We start from the raw sequence: 13,411 nt of genomic DNA, 5'->3' as shown, positions 1-13,411 counted from the left end.
CTAAGGCCAGGAGGCACTTTACTATTACTTCACTCAGCCAGCCCAGTGTCGTCTTCTCCAAATACCTTCGTTTGTGAACTCCCAATTGAAGTGTACCCATATGGGAGAGTCACATTTGTCAAGTGTGTGTGTGTAGAACAGGGACTGACATGACTGCAACTCCCAGCAGGCACTGTTCCTGTTACTCAAACACCAGACCAGTGTTTCCTTCTCCGAATACCTTTGTTTGTTAACTCCCAATTGAAGTGTACTCACCTGAGAAGATACCATTTGTATATTGTGTGTACTAGAGTGAGTAACATGACTGCAACTCCCAGCAGGCCCTGTTTCTGTAACTGCAAATACCGGCACAGGGTTCACTTGCCCAAAGCATCTGTTAATGAGCTCTCAACTCAAGTGTACTCACTAGGGGGAGAACATTGGTCAAGTGTGTGTAGTACAGGGAGTGACATGACTGCAACTCACAGCAGTCCTTGTATCTGTAACTCCAAACACCAGCACACTGTTCTCTTCTCCAAAGACCACTGTTTGTCAATTCCAAAAGGAAGTTTATTCACCTGAAGGGATACCATTTGTCAAGCACTGGGTAGTAGTGAGAGTGACAGGACTGTAACTCCCAGGAGGCACTGTTTCTCTAACTCCAAACACCAGAACAGTGTTCTCTCCTCCAAAGAGCCCAGTGTCTTAACTCTCAATTGAAGTATACTCACCTGGGAGGAAACCATTTGTATAGTTTGAGTAGCACAGAGAGTTACATGTCTTCAACTCCTAGGATGCTCTCTTACTGTCACTCCAACCACTAGTCCAGTGTCCTCTTCCCCAAAGACTCATGTTTGGGAACTCACGCATAAAGTGTACTCACCTGGGGGGATAACATTTATCAAGTGTATGGAGTAGAGGGAGTGAAATGACTACTAAGGGCAGGAGGCTCTGTCTTTCCAACTCCAAACACAAGCCCAGTGTTCAAATACCCTTGTTTGTTAACTTCCAATGGAAGTGTACTCTCCTGGGAGGATAACCTTTGTATAGTGTGTGTGTAGTACAGGGAGTAACATTACTGCAACTCACAGTAGGGCCTGCCACTGTAACTCCAATCACCAGCCCAGTGTCCACTTGCCCCAATGCATCTGTCAGTGACCACTCAAAAGAAGTTTACTTATGTGGGAGTATACCATTTGTCAACTATTGGGAAGTAGAGGGAGTGACCTGACTGCAAAAGCCCAATAGGCCCTGTTTTGCTAACTCTAATCACCAGCCCAGTGTCCACTTGCCCCAATGCATCTGTTAGTGAACTCTCAAATGAAGTTTACTCACCTGGGAAGATACCATTTGTCAACTGTTGAGAAGTAGAGAGAGTGACCTGACTGCAAAGCTCAATAGGCCCTGTTTGCTAACCCCAATCACAAGACCAGTGCCAATTGCCCCAAAGCATCTATTAGTGAACTCTCAAATTAAGTTTCCTCACCTGGGAGTATAACATTTGTCAACTGTTGGGAAGTAGAGGGAGTGACCTGACTGCAACTCCCACGAGGCCCTGTTTCTGTAACCCCGACAACCAGTCCAGTGTTCACTTTCCCAAAAACACCTGTCAGTGAACTCTCAAATGAAGTTTACTCACCTGGGCGTATACCACCTGTCAAGTGTTGGGAAGCAGACGGAGTGATGTGACTGCAACTCCCAGGAGGCACTGTTTCTGTAACCCCAAACACCAGCCCAGTGTTCACTTGCCCCAAAACACCTGTTAGTGAACTCTCAAATGAAGTTTACTCCCCTGGGAGTGAGCATTATACAGATCATGCTCAACTAAGAGACATGTCTGTCTACCTAGCTCCATTTTGACCTGGTAACCCAAGATTAAACCATTGAGAACAGGAATGGCAGCTTACCAAGTTTGTACACCAAATATTTCTAAGGTCATAAGCTGCATCAGCAGATTGGTAGCAGCAGCAAACACATTGACACAGCACTGCACACATGATGACTGCAGACACAGATACAACAAAGTTGCGTGTTTGCCTGTATCACACTCAACTAGGCCTCCGAATCGTCAAATGCACATGATGCCTCTCCAGTGTGTTTGCTTCACTGTTTGTAAGATGTCATTTTCATTCCCTCATCCAAAGTGCAACTAATCAGCATATCTAATGGGCTGCTTGAGTCTAATGGTTCAGGCAAGCTTCACACATGTCATGTCAAATACTCCTAAACCATGGTAACATAGCACAAAATGCCAAGTTACCACTTAAGAATGCCCCATGTCTCTAATTACTGTAAAACAAAACCCTTGGAGGTAGATGTGACACTTCAACCAATAACAATGTACCCTCTTACTCAACAGCTGGCACAGCCCCTGGGCAGACCTCTTCCACAGACTAGACTCACACTTCACCCCAGATGAAGACCTCAGAGATGACGACACTCTTGGACTTGTGGACGTAGGTGGCAGTCCTGGTACATCGGACAACCTGGTCAGATGGCAACAGTGAGTCTCACTGTGCCCACAACGACACCTCCCAACCCTGTTTGGTCAACATCACTGGCAACAATGTGCCCCTCAACCTGTGTACCTAGCACTGTTTCAACCATCCACACAACCCTGAGCGGTACTTTTTAACCACCATCCACACCTTCCTGTGGGCCAAATAACTCAAGGTCAAGTACATCTGCAGGAGCCTCAGGAAGGGAGGGCCTGCCAGAGGCACAACCACCGTCGCACACCCCTGCCTCTGCAGCAGCTGACTCCCCCCCCTCGCAAGCGAGGATGTCCATGCAAGAATCCAGGAGGAACAGATGGCAAGACACCCACCACTGCCAGGCAAAAACCTCTTCCTTAATGTCCTCCTTTGTGTGTCACACATACACTCAGTGAACTGATCTTAAACCACATTCCAGTTCCAATGAGAGGAGTATTCTGGACTTCCAATGGTGTGGCATCTAGTCCAATGATTTCAACACCATGACTGACCCCCTCACTGCACATCTTTGTTTCTTTTTGTCCCAAATTATTTTTCTGTATTGGGATTGTAATAAATTCACCCATCACAAACTCATCACTGCTGTCTTAAATTTCACATTTCGCTATGTAGATATGTAAGACCATGACCATACGATGAAGACACAAGCTACTTGTGCAAGCAGGGATATGTTGCATGTACAATGTGTCAAGCTCAGGATTACAACCATTACACACTATAGGAGGTTGGCCTGGCTTATAGTGGGTACCTGATGGTACTTACACCTTGTGCCAGGTCCAGTTATCCCTTATTAGTAGATCAGTAATGTTCTAGCAGCTTAGGCTGATAGAGGTAGCTATAGCAGAGCAGCTTAGGCTGAACTAGGAGACATGCAAAGCTCCTACTATACCACTTATATCTCATAGGTACTATACCCTAAGAAAGACAATACTCAGAGTTACTAAAAATAAAGGTACTTTATTTTAGTGACAATGTGCGAAAAATATCTCAGATGATATACTCCCATAGGAGGTAAGTAAAATACACAAACCAAAATCAGGTAATTAAAACAGTCAAAAAGTAGTGAAAACAGTGTAGAATACAATAGGATGCCATAGGCCTAGGGGCAACACAAACCATATACTAAGAAAGTGGAATGCAAACCACGAATGGACCCCTAGGCTAGTGTAGTGTGTAGAGGGTCACTGGGAGTTTAAGAAAACACTAAGGGTGTCCAAGATACCCCACCCCAAGACCCTGGAAGGTAGGAGTAAAGTACTGCTATTTCCCCAGAAACACACTAAACTCGTGATAGAGGATTTTTCAAAGACCACAACAGACTGCAAAGCACTAAAGACGGATTCCTGGACCTGATGACCTGCAAAGGGAGGGGACCAAGTCCAAGAGTCGTGAAAGTGTCCAGGGGGGGCAGGAGCCCACTAAACCCCGGATGAAGGTGCAAAATTGCTGTCTCAGGATGGAAGAAGCTGACGATTCTGCAACAACGAAAGGTGCTAGGAACTTCTCCTTTGTGCAGAAGATGTTCCACGGAGTGCTGGAGGATGCAGAGTTGTTTCTTTGGCAAAAGACTGCAAACAAGCCTTTCTAGCTGCGAGAGTCATGGTTGAAGTAAAAGGGTGGTGCCCAGGAAGGACCAGGATGTTGACACTTGGGAGAGGAGACAGAGGGGGCCCTCTGCAACGTAGTGAGTCCACAAATAAGAAGGTAGCACCTGCAGAAGTCCTTGAACATGAGTTCAGGAAGTCTGAACATGGCAGTCATCTGAACACTGCAAAAGAGGGTCTCACGAAGCCGAAAGTCAACTCAGGGAGTTGAGCAATGCAGGGCAGAGTGCTGAGTGCTGGGCTTGGCTGTGCATGAATGATTTCTTGGAAATGTGCATAGAAGCCCTAGTAGCTGCAGTTCACACGGTGCACAGGATTACTGTCTGAAGAGGGTAGGCAAGGACTTACCTCTGTCAAATTTGGACAGTTGGACCACTGAACAGTCTGGGTCACTTGGGTCCACCACTTGTGTTCCAGGGGCCACGCTCATCAGGATGAGAGGGGTCCCAGAGTACCAGCGATGCTGAGGTTTGGTGCCTGCTGGAGCAGGGGGAAGATTCCGTCGACCCATGGGAGATTTCTTCATGGATTCCAGTGCAGGATGAAGGCAGGCAGCCCCCAAAGCAAGCACCACCAGGAAACAGTTGAGAAAGCCAGCAGGATTAGGTGCTACAATGTCGCTGGAAGTCTTCTTGCTACGTTGTTGCAGTTTTTCAGGTGTCCTGGAGCAGTCAGCGGTCGATCCTTGGCAGAAGTCAAAGAGAGAGGTGCAGAGGAACTCTGGTGAGTTCTTGCAAGTCGTTATCTGAGGAAAAGCCCAAAGGAGAGACCCTAAATAGCCTTAGAGGAGGATTTGCCACCTAGTCAGGTAAGCACCTATCAGGAGGGGTCTCTGACGTCACCTGCTGGCACTGGCCACTCAGAGGCCTCCAGAGTGCTCTCACGCCTCTGGATCCAAGATGGCAGAGGTCTGGGACACACTGGAGGAGCTCTGGGCACCACCCCTGGGGTGGTGATGGACAGGGGAGTGGTCACTCCCCTTTCCTTTGTCCAGTTTCGAGCCAGAGCAGAGACTGGAGGTTCTCTGAACCAGTGTAGACTGGCTTATGCAAGGAGGGCACCATCTGTGCCCTTTAAAGCATTTCCAGAGGCTGCGGGAGGCTACCGCTTCCCAGCCTTTAACACCTATTTCCAAAGGGAGAGGGTGTAACACCCTCTCTCAGAGGAAATTCTTTGTTCTGCCTTCCTGGGACTGGGCTGCCCAGACCCCAGGAGGGCAGAACCCTGTCTGTGGGGTGGCAGCAGCGTTAGCTGCAGAGAAAACCCCAGAGAGCTGGTTTGGCAGTATCCGGGGTCCATAGTGGAGCCCCGGGATGCATGGGATTTGCACCTGAATACCAGATTTGGCATGGGGGGGTAATTCCATGATTTTAGACATGTTACATGGCCATATTTGGAGTTACCATTGTGAAGCTACATTTATGTATTGACCTATATGTACTGCATGCGTGTAATGGTGTCCCCGCACTCACAAGGTCTGGGGAAATTGCCCTGAATTATGTGGGGGCACCTTTGCTAGTGCAAGGGTGCCCTCACACTTAGTAACTTTGCACCTAACCTTCAGCAAGTGAAGGTTAGACATATAGGTGACTTATAAGTTACTTGAGTGCAGTGAAAATGGCTGTGAAATAACGTGTGCGTTATTTCACTCAGGCTGCAGTGGCAGTCCTGTGTATAGGTTTGTCTGAGCTGCCTATGGGCGGCAAAATAAATGCTGCAGCCCATAGGGATCTCCTGGAACCCCAATACCCTGGGTACCTAGGTACCATATACTAGGGAATTATAAGGGTGTTCCAGTATGCAAATTGAAATTTGTAAAAGTGGTCACTATCCTATAGTGACACATTTAAAAGCAGAGAGAGTATAAGCACTGAGGTTCTGATTAGCAGAGCCTCAGTGGCACAGTTAGGCACTACACAGGCAATACACATTCAGGCCACAAACTATGAGCACTGGGGTCCTGGCTAGCAGGGTCCCAGTGAGACAGTAAAAACACATTGACATATACTCACAAACAAGCCAAAAGTGGGGGTAACAATGCTAGAAAGAGGCTACCTTCTCACACACACCAACACATACATACAAATGTTTTGTTTCAGAAGAGATTGTATTATATTGTTCAGCACAAATGCTGTCAAGATGTCAGAAACATAGAAATTCAGACATGACCATATCAGACTGTGTAGGCTACCAAATATACTGGTACAGACCCCCAGAACATTGTAGGAATGGACATATCCGAAATTGTCCTGTAAAATAGGCAAAAATTGATATGTTGATGTCATCAGCTGGAACCATATCCCCTAGCTCTTAAAAGGAAACCCACCTCATATAATGCAACACACTAACAAATGGCAGTACAACTGTCCCTGATCACAGGGTCATTACAATGCAGTGCTACTGCATATGGTGAAATGACACATACATATGCCAGTGATGTGCCACAGGCACTTTGGTCTACAATGATGAAACACATTAACAGCTACAAACAATGAAGACAAAAAGAGTGTTGAACCAATGTTTAGGAAAACTGACATGACCACATGTTGACACACATGGGGTATCATGGCCACCACGCAACATTGAATAAGTCCAACAGAGTCTTCTGTACTTCCATTGTATCACTGTGCAAGCTGTCTTGACACAGGTCTTCTACACCCAAAGTCTGTGAAATACATTCCTAGGAACAATCCATGTCCACTGTGTCTCAACAGCACAATATAACTCCCAATGTCACAACTCGGAAATGCCCAAATGAAGATCTCATGGTGAAGGGACCTGAACAAAGAACACAACAAGGAGTATAGTTATGAAACCACACATGTGACACAAGTCGCATAGCAAACGTCTGGAGAACAAAGTCCATTAGAAAATTCTGCCTCAGCTCCCTATTTAAAAAAATATACTCCACACATGATCACAAATACAATTCATTGTACATTCAAAGTAATGACACCTCATTACATACTCTCATGAGAAGAAACTGTCAGTGAGATCTTGTCGCAAGTCAGCTCCTTCGTCTACACCACTATCATCTTCGTTTGTCATTTCAGGATTCTCACCCGGTGGCACCGCATGCACCCCGACCCCTGGGATGTAAGGGATATTCCGCCGCAGGGAGATGTTATGGAGCACGCAGCATGCCACGGTGATTTGATACACCTTCCCAGGTGAGTAGAGGATGGCTCCCCCAGTCTTGTCCAGACGGCAAAATCTGGCTTTTAGGAGCCCAAAAGCCCACTTCACTGCCAGCCGTGTTCTTCCAAGGGCCACAATGAAGCAGACTGTGACACAAAGGGATCTGGGGTGTAGCCTGCATATCCTGATGAGCCATCTGGGCTGAGGGGAGGGAAGAAGGGATCACTTACACCTGAAAGGGCTGTGCCTGCCCTCACACAATGCAGGCTCCAACCCCCTGGTTTGTGTGTCTGGGGCCTGGCCTGGGCAAGGCAAGATCTTGAAAACAACAGAGACTTCTCTTTGAAGTAGGCCTACGTCAAAGGCAGAAAGGGGTATAAGAAGAGCACCCCAAACCCCTGAAAATTAGATTACTTCTGGAACCAAGAGGAACCTCTGCCAAGGAGAAGGAATACTGCCCCTTTGCCTGTGACTGTGCTTTTCTGGCTGGGCCTGCAGTAGCTGCTTCTGCCTGAGAGAGGACAAAGACTGACTTCCTACTGGTGAAGAATATCCAAGGGCTTGAACTGAGCTGCCTCCTGTTGTTCAATCAATCAATCAGAGAATTTGTAAAGCGCACAAATGATGGTCTCAAAGTGCTGGGGGGGCTGCTACTGCTTGAACAGCCATGTCTTGAGATGTCTTCTGAAGGTAAGTAGGTCCTTAGTCTGACGCAGGTGAGTGGGAAGAGTTTTCCACGTCTTGGCGGTGACGTGAGAGAAAGATCTGCTGCTGGCAGTTGTTCTGTGGATGCGTGGGACCGTAGGGAGGGGAAAGTCGGCAGAGCGAAGCTGTCGGGTCAGGGTATAGAAGGAGAGCCGTCTGTCGAGGTATTCTGGTCCGGTGTTGTGCAGAGTCTTGTGAGAGTGGGTGAGGAGTTTGAACGTGAGTCACTTGTTGACAGGGAGTCAGTGTAGGTCTCTCAGGTGGGCTGTGATGTGGCAGTGGCGGGGGATGTCCAGGATGAGGCGTGCAGATGCGTTCTGGATGCGTTGCAGTCTTTTCTGGCGTTTTGCTGTGGTTCCTGCATAGAGGGCATTGCTGTAGTACAGCTTGCTGCTCACGAGAGCATGGGTGACCGTTCTTCTGGTTTCCATGGTGATCCATTTGTAGATCTTCCGAAGCAAGCGGAGGGTGTTGAAGCAGGAGGAGGAGTTGGCGTTGACTTGCTGGGTCATTGATAGTGAAGAGTCAAGGATGACTTCCAGGTTGTGTGCGTGGTCGGTGGGTGTAGGTGCGGTTCCCAGTGTGGCAGGCCACCAGGAGTTATCCCATGTGGAGGGGGTGGAGCCAAAGATGAGGACCTCAGTCTTGTCGGAATTCAGTTTCAGGCAGCTATTCTTCATCCATTCGGCGATGGCTTTCATTCGTTCGTGGAGGTTTGTCTTGGCGGTGGTGGGGTCCTTGGTGAGGGAGAGGATCAGCTGGGTGTCATCGGCGTATGAGATGATGTTGAGGTTGTGAGATCCGGCAATGTTAGCAAGCGAAGCCATGTAGACGTTAAAGAGGGTCGGTCTGAGGGATGAACCCTGGGGCACGCCACAGATGATTTTGGTGGCTTCACAGTGGAATGGAGGGAGGCAGACTCTCTGAGTTCTGTCGGAGAGGAAGGAGGTGATCCAGTCCAGGGCTCTGTCGCAGATTCCTGCGCCATTGAGGCATGTGCGTAGGGTGTGGTGACAGACGGTATTGAATACGGCTGAGAGGTCCAGGAGGATGAAGGCTGCGGCTTCGCCTTTGTCCAGTATGGTCCTGATATCGTCAGTGGCGGTGATGAGGGCAGTTTCATTGCTGTGGTTGCTGCTGAATACAGATCAACCAGAGTGTTGTTCTCATCAAGGAAACGGGTCAGTTGTTTGTTGACAATTTTCTCTATGACTTTTGCCGAGAAGGGGAGCAGGGAGATGGGCCAGATGTTCTTGAGGTCCTTTGGGTCCACCTTGTTTTTTTTTTTAGGAGGGCGTTGATCTTGGCGTGTTTCCAGCTCTCCGGGAAGGTGGTGGTCTCGAAAGAACTGTTGATGATCTTCCGGAGTTGGGGTGCGATGACGGAGTTTGCTTTGTTGAAGATGTGGTGAGGGCAGGGGTTGGATGGTGAGCAAGAGTGGATGGAGTTCATGATTTCAATGGTGTCATTGTTGTTGACGTGAGTCCAGGAGAGCAGGAGGCTGGCAGGTGGTGAGTCTGTGGTGTCGGTGGATGACAGGGGGGTCTGAGCACTGAAGCTGTCATGGATGTCTGCGATCTTGCGGTAGAAGAAGGTGGCTAGGGAGTCGCAGAGGTCTTGTGATGGCGGGATGTCATTGACTTTGGAGCCGGGGCTAGAGAACTCCTTCATGATGTTGAAGAGCTCCTTGTGGCTGTGTGCGTTGTTGTCGATGCGTTCTTTAAAAGCAGTGCTCTTGGTGTTTCGGATGAGTTGGTGGTGTCTGGGGATGGCGTTCTTGAGGGATGTGTGGTTGTCCAGTGTCTGATCTTGGCGCCACTTCTTTTTCGAGTCTTCGGCATGATTGCTTAGAATCTTGGGGGTCGGCGGTGAACCAAAAGGCCTTTCTGACAGTGTGTGATCAGTTGGTCTTCGGTGACCTTGTTCCATTTGCGGTGGGGAATCCGTTGTGGTTGATGGTGTGTTGTGGGTTTCTCAAAGGAGAAGTGGATGCAGCTGTGGTCGGTCCAGTGGAGTTCGGTGGTGTGGCTGAAGGAGACGTGTTTGCTAGCAGAGAAAATGGGGTCAAGCGTGTGTCCTGAAGAGTGGGTGGGTGTTGTGGTGAGCTGCTTGAGGCCGACGTTGGTGAGGTTTTCGAGCAGGCTGGTAGAGTTGTTGTCGTTGGTGTTTTCGAGGTGGAAGTTCAAGTCTCCAAGGAGTATGTAGTCTGTGGATGCGAGAGAGCGTGCATGCTGATGACGTCGTGATGAAGTCGCTGAACTGCTGTTGGGGGCTAGGGGGTCTTTAAATGAGGGTCCCTCTGAGGGTGGTGTTTGGGTGGGTGTGGATCTGGAAGTGCAAGTGTTCAGTGGTGTTGAGGGTGTCTAAAGGGCTGGTCGTGATTCTAAGGGTGTTCTTGTGGACGATGGCGATGCCTCCTCCTGGTTTGTTGGTGCAGTCCCTGTGGGTGATCTTGTAGCCTTCCGGGATGGCTATGGCGGTGTCGGGCACTGAGGACGGGCTCATCCAGGTCTTGGTCAGGAAGGCGACATCTGGGGAAGCTGAGTTGAGCAGATTCCAAAGTTTGACGGCGTGCTTGTGGATGGAGCGGGTGTTGAGTAGGATGAATCTGAGATGGTTCGTGGGTGGGTCATCGGCGTGGAGGCTCGTGAAGGTACAGTTCTGGCAGGAGAAGGGTCCAAAGGTGAGCTGCGGGTGGCTTGATGGCAGGTGGATGAGCGGCCAGTGTTGAATGCGTGGAGGGTGGTGGCGTCATAGCGTAGTCGGGTGTAGTGGCGGTGAGGGGCAAGAACTAGGGGTTCCGGTGCTGGGCGTGGTCCAGGCACGAACAGGTACAGATAGGCGTGCCTTCCAGTGCGCGGCCGCAGAGCAGCCGTCATTAAGTAGGGGGGAAGAGAGGCTGGGAGGCGAAAACAGCACGAAAAAAGGTAGCATGTGGGCAGCAGCCGTGGGAGTGAAGCGTGTGAGAGGAGGGGGGCAGGACACAGGGGCAGGAGTGGCGGGGGAGAGAGAGGCGGGAGAGGGAGAGAGCGGAGTGGAGGAAAAAGCGAAGAAAGAGTGAAAAAGCAAACAGCACTGTGGGGAGCAAACGGCAAAAGGGGCACAAGGGGGCAGACATGGAAGAGAACTCACACAGAGAGCGTGGCAGAGAAAAAGTAGGAGAGAGGCAGATGGTAGCCTAGTAGGAAAGCAGAGCTCTTCCACTAGACACCAGGGATGAGGCACAGGCAGAAGCCTGTGGGTTGAGGAGGGCCTGGAACTCCTGACAGGGGTCAGGAGTTCAGAGTTCTGAGGAACGAGGGTTCTACTTATAAGTGAAGCTACGGGAGGCAGAGCGGTTCACTGACCAGGTCAATTGTTGAAGTCTCAGGGACAGCAAAGGCTTCTCTCTGCCAGTACTTGGGCTTTCTGCTGAGCGTCCTGCTTGCCAATTGGTGCCAGGACAGAAATCCAAGCAAAGACTACCGTGCAGGGAAACTTTCGATGCACCACCCGCTTAAGGGCAACACCTGCAGCGGCTGCTGTTGACGACCCAAGCCCACATGCAGCGCGGTTTCTTGACACTGTGTGACTGGATTTCAACGCAACATCGCTGGGCGCAGAAAATCAACCCAAATCGTACCCAGACCCGAGGTGCCAGTCTGGATCGACGCATCACTGTCTTGGGGGAGAAAAGAAACAACACACACGATCCGACCGGAAAGGAAATCAACGCATCGCTGGCCTTTTCCGATGCACACTCGCCCGTGCGGCTTTATTTTGATGCTACCTAAGTACTTTTGTGTGCTGACAGCGTTCTCGCTGTTTTCTAAGGATTTAAGACTCCCTTTCTTTTTTTTTTTAATTCATATCTTGACTTGTGTATGTTCGATCTTTGTCGTTTTGGTCTTGTTTTGTTACATAAATATTACCTATTTTTCTAAATCTGTGTTGTGTCATTTTGTAGTGTTTCACTGAATTACTGTGTGTGTTGGTACAGATACTTTACACCTTGCTTCTGAAGTGAAGCCTGCCTGCCTGTGCTAAACTAGCAAGGGGGTGAGCGGGGGTTAACTGAGGGTGATTCTCCTTCACCCTGACTAGAGTGAGGGTCCTTGCTTGGACAGGGGGTAACCTGACTGCCAACCAAAGACCCCATTTCTAACAGCCTGTCAAATGGTTCTCCCAGTGTGGGACGTAGACAAGGCTGGGGTAGAGTTACTGTGGCTATGTGACTGTGGCATCTGTCGCACTATTTGTAGACCTGCAGATGTGGCCAAAATGAGTCTTCAGTGTCAAGAATTAGCCTGAAAGCCTTTGTACATTGACTACATTAGGAATGTGTACTGCTGCTAGTACATATTTGCTCTGACCCTCATTGGCAAGGTGTGTCATTGACTTATGACAGGTCCCTTACTCCCACATCTCTGTTGTCACCTTTACATTAGTCATATTTGTACCGTACAGATGTATTGCCCAAGTGACAAACCTACAATGCAGATACTTGGTTGATTCAGGGGAGGGCATGATGTGACTCATTAGCTTGGTTACATGCAACGACTCAGACCAAACATAACTTAGTATGCTGGATGTCATCTCTATAGGATTGCCACATATGTTAAAAGGTGTGTTCTGTGATACACGTAAATACCATGCAAACCCACTCTAAAGTGATATGAGATTACATTGTTGAAGGCGACATGACCACACATGCACAGGAAAAAGACTTTCCATGCCACCCATGGCAGCTCTTTCATTTTCACTTAAATCTTAGGGTGTAGTCTTTACTATGGTAGTTGCCTGTAGGGACTGTATGCATTGAGTTAATGTGGCTGGATGTAAATGTGTGTCCAGTCAGGCTCAGGGAGTTTATCCTACAGAAGGTCACAATGGTGTGTTGTGTTTCATTGTGGCTCATATCACAGTACATGTTGCTTGAGCCTGGGCTACCTGATGTCAGTGGGCTTGCTTAGTCAGTGTTGGCCATAATCAGGGTAGTGGTTTAGTCTGCAGATGACTCCAAAAATGTGTATTTCTGTCCTTGTACTTATCGGCATGTGTGCTTCACACTTGTGGTGTGTTGACAAGTACAAAACTTTTGTCCCTTTCAATCTCTTCTTTGCTTTCCTCCAACATAACTGCAGATTTGATAAAAGAGACCACGAAAGACTTCAAATTCTCCCCTTCCACTCCTTACAGTACCTTCAACAATCTTAGGTTATTTCTTCGTGAGCTATTTTTTATTTTGTAGCTCCCGCTCGTATACCCTTTCAATACCTGAATCTCTTCCTTATGCAATCTCAATTCTTCTTTCATTGCTCCCACGGTTTCTTCCGAAGCTTGAGTTCTTGCCGTCAAGAGGTCAAACTTTTTCTCCAATACCTCATAGGCCTCCCTCATCTCTCCCTGGTTTTATTCGGAAATCGTAACGCCTTTTCTATATCTTCAGAAATAGTGAGAATCATTGTCTCGACTGAGGAGCCTAAAATAGAGCCAGGGGTGGTAGAAATT

The sequence above is a fragment of the Pleurodeles waltl genome, chromosome 2_2, assembly GCF_031143425.1.
Source record: "Pleurodeles waltl isolate 20211129_DDA chromosome 2_2, aPleWal1.hap1.20221129, whole genome shotgun sequence".
NCBI classification, from domain to species: Eukaryota; Metazoa; Chordata; class Amphibia; order Caudata; family Salamandridae; genus Pleurodeles; species Pleurodeles waltl.
This window is presented reverse-complemented; position numbering follows the sequence as displayed.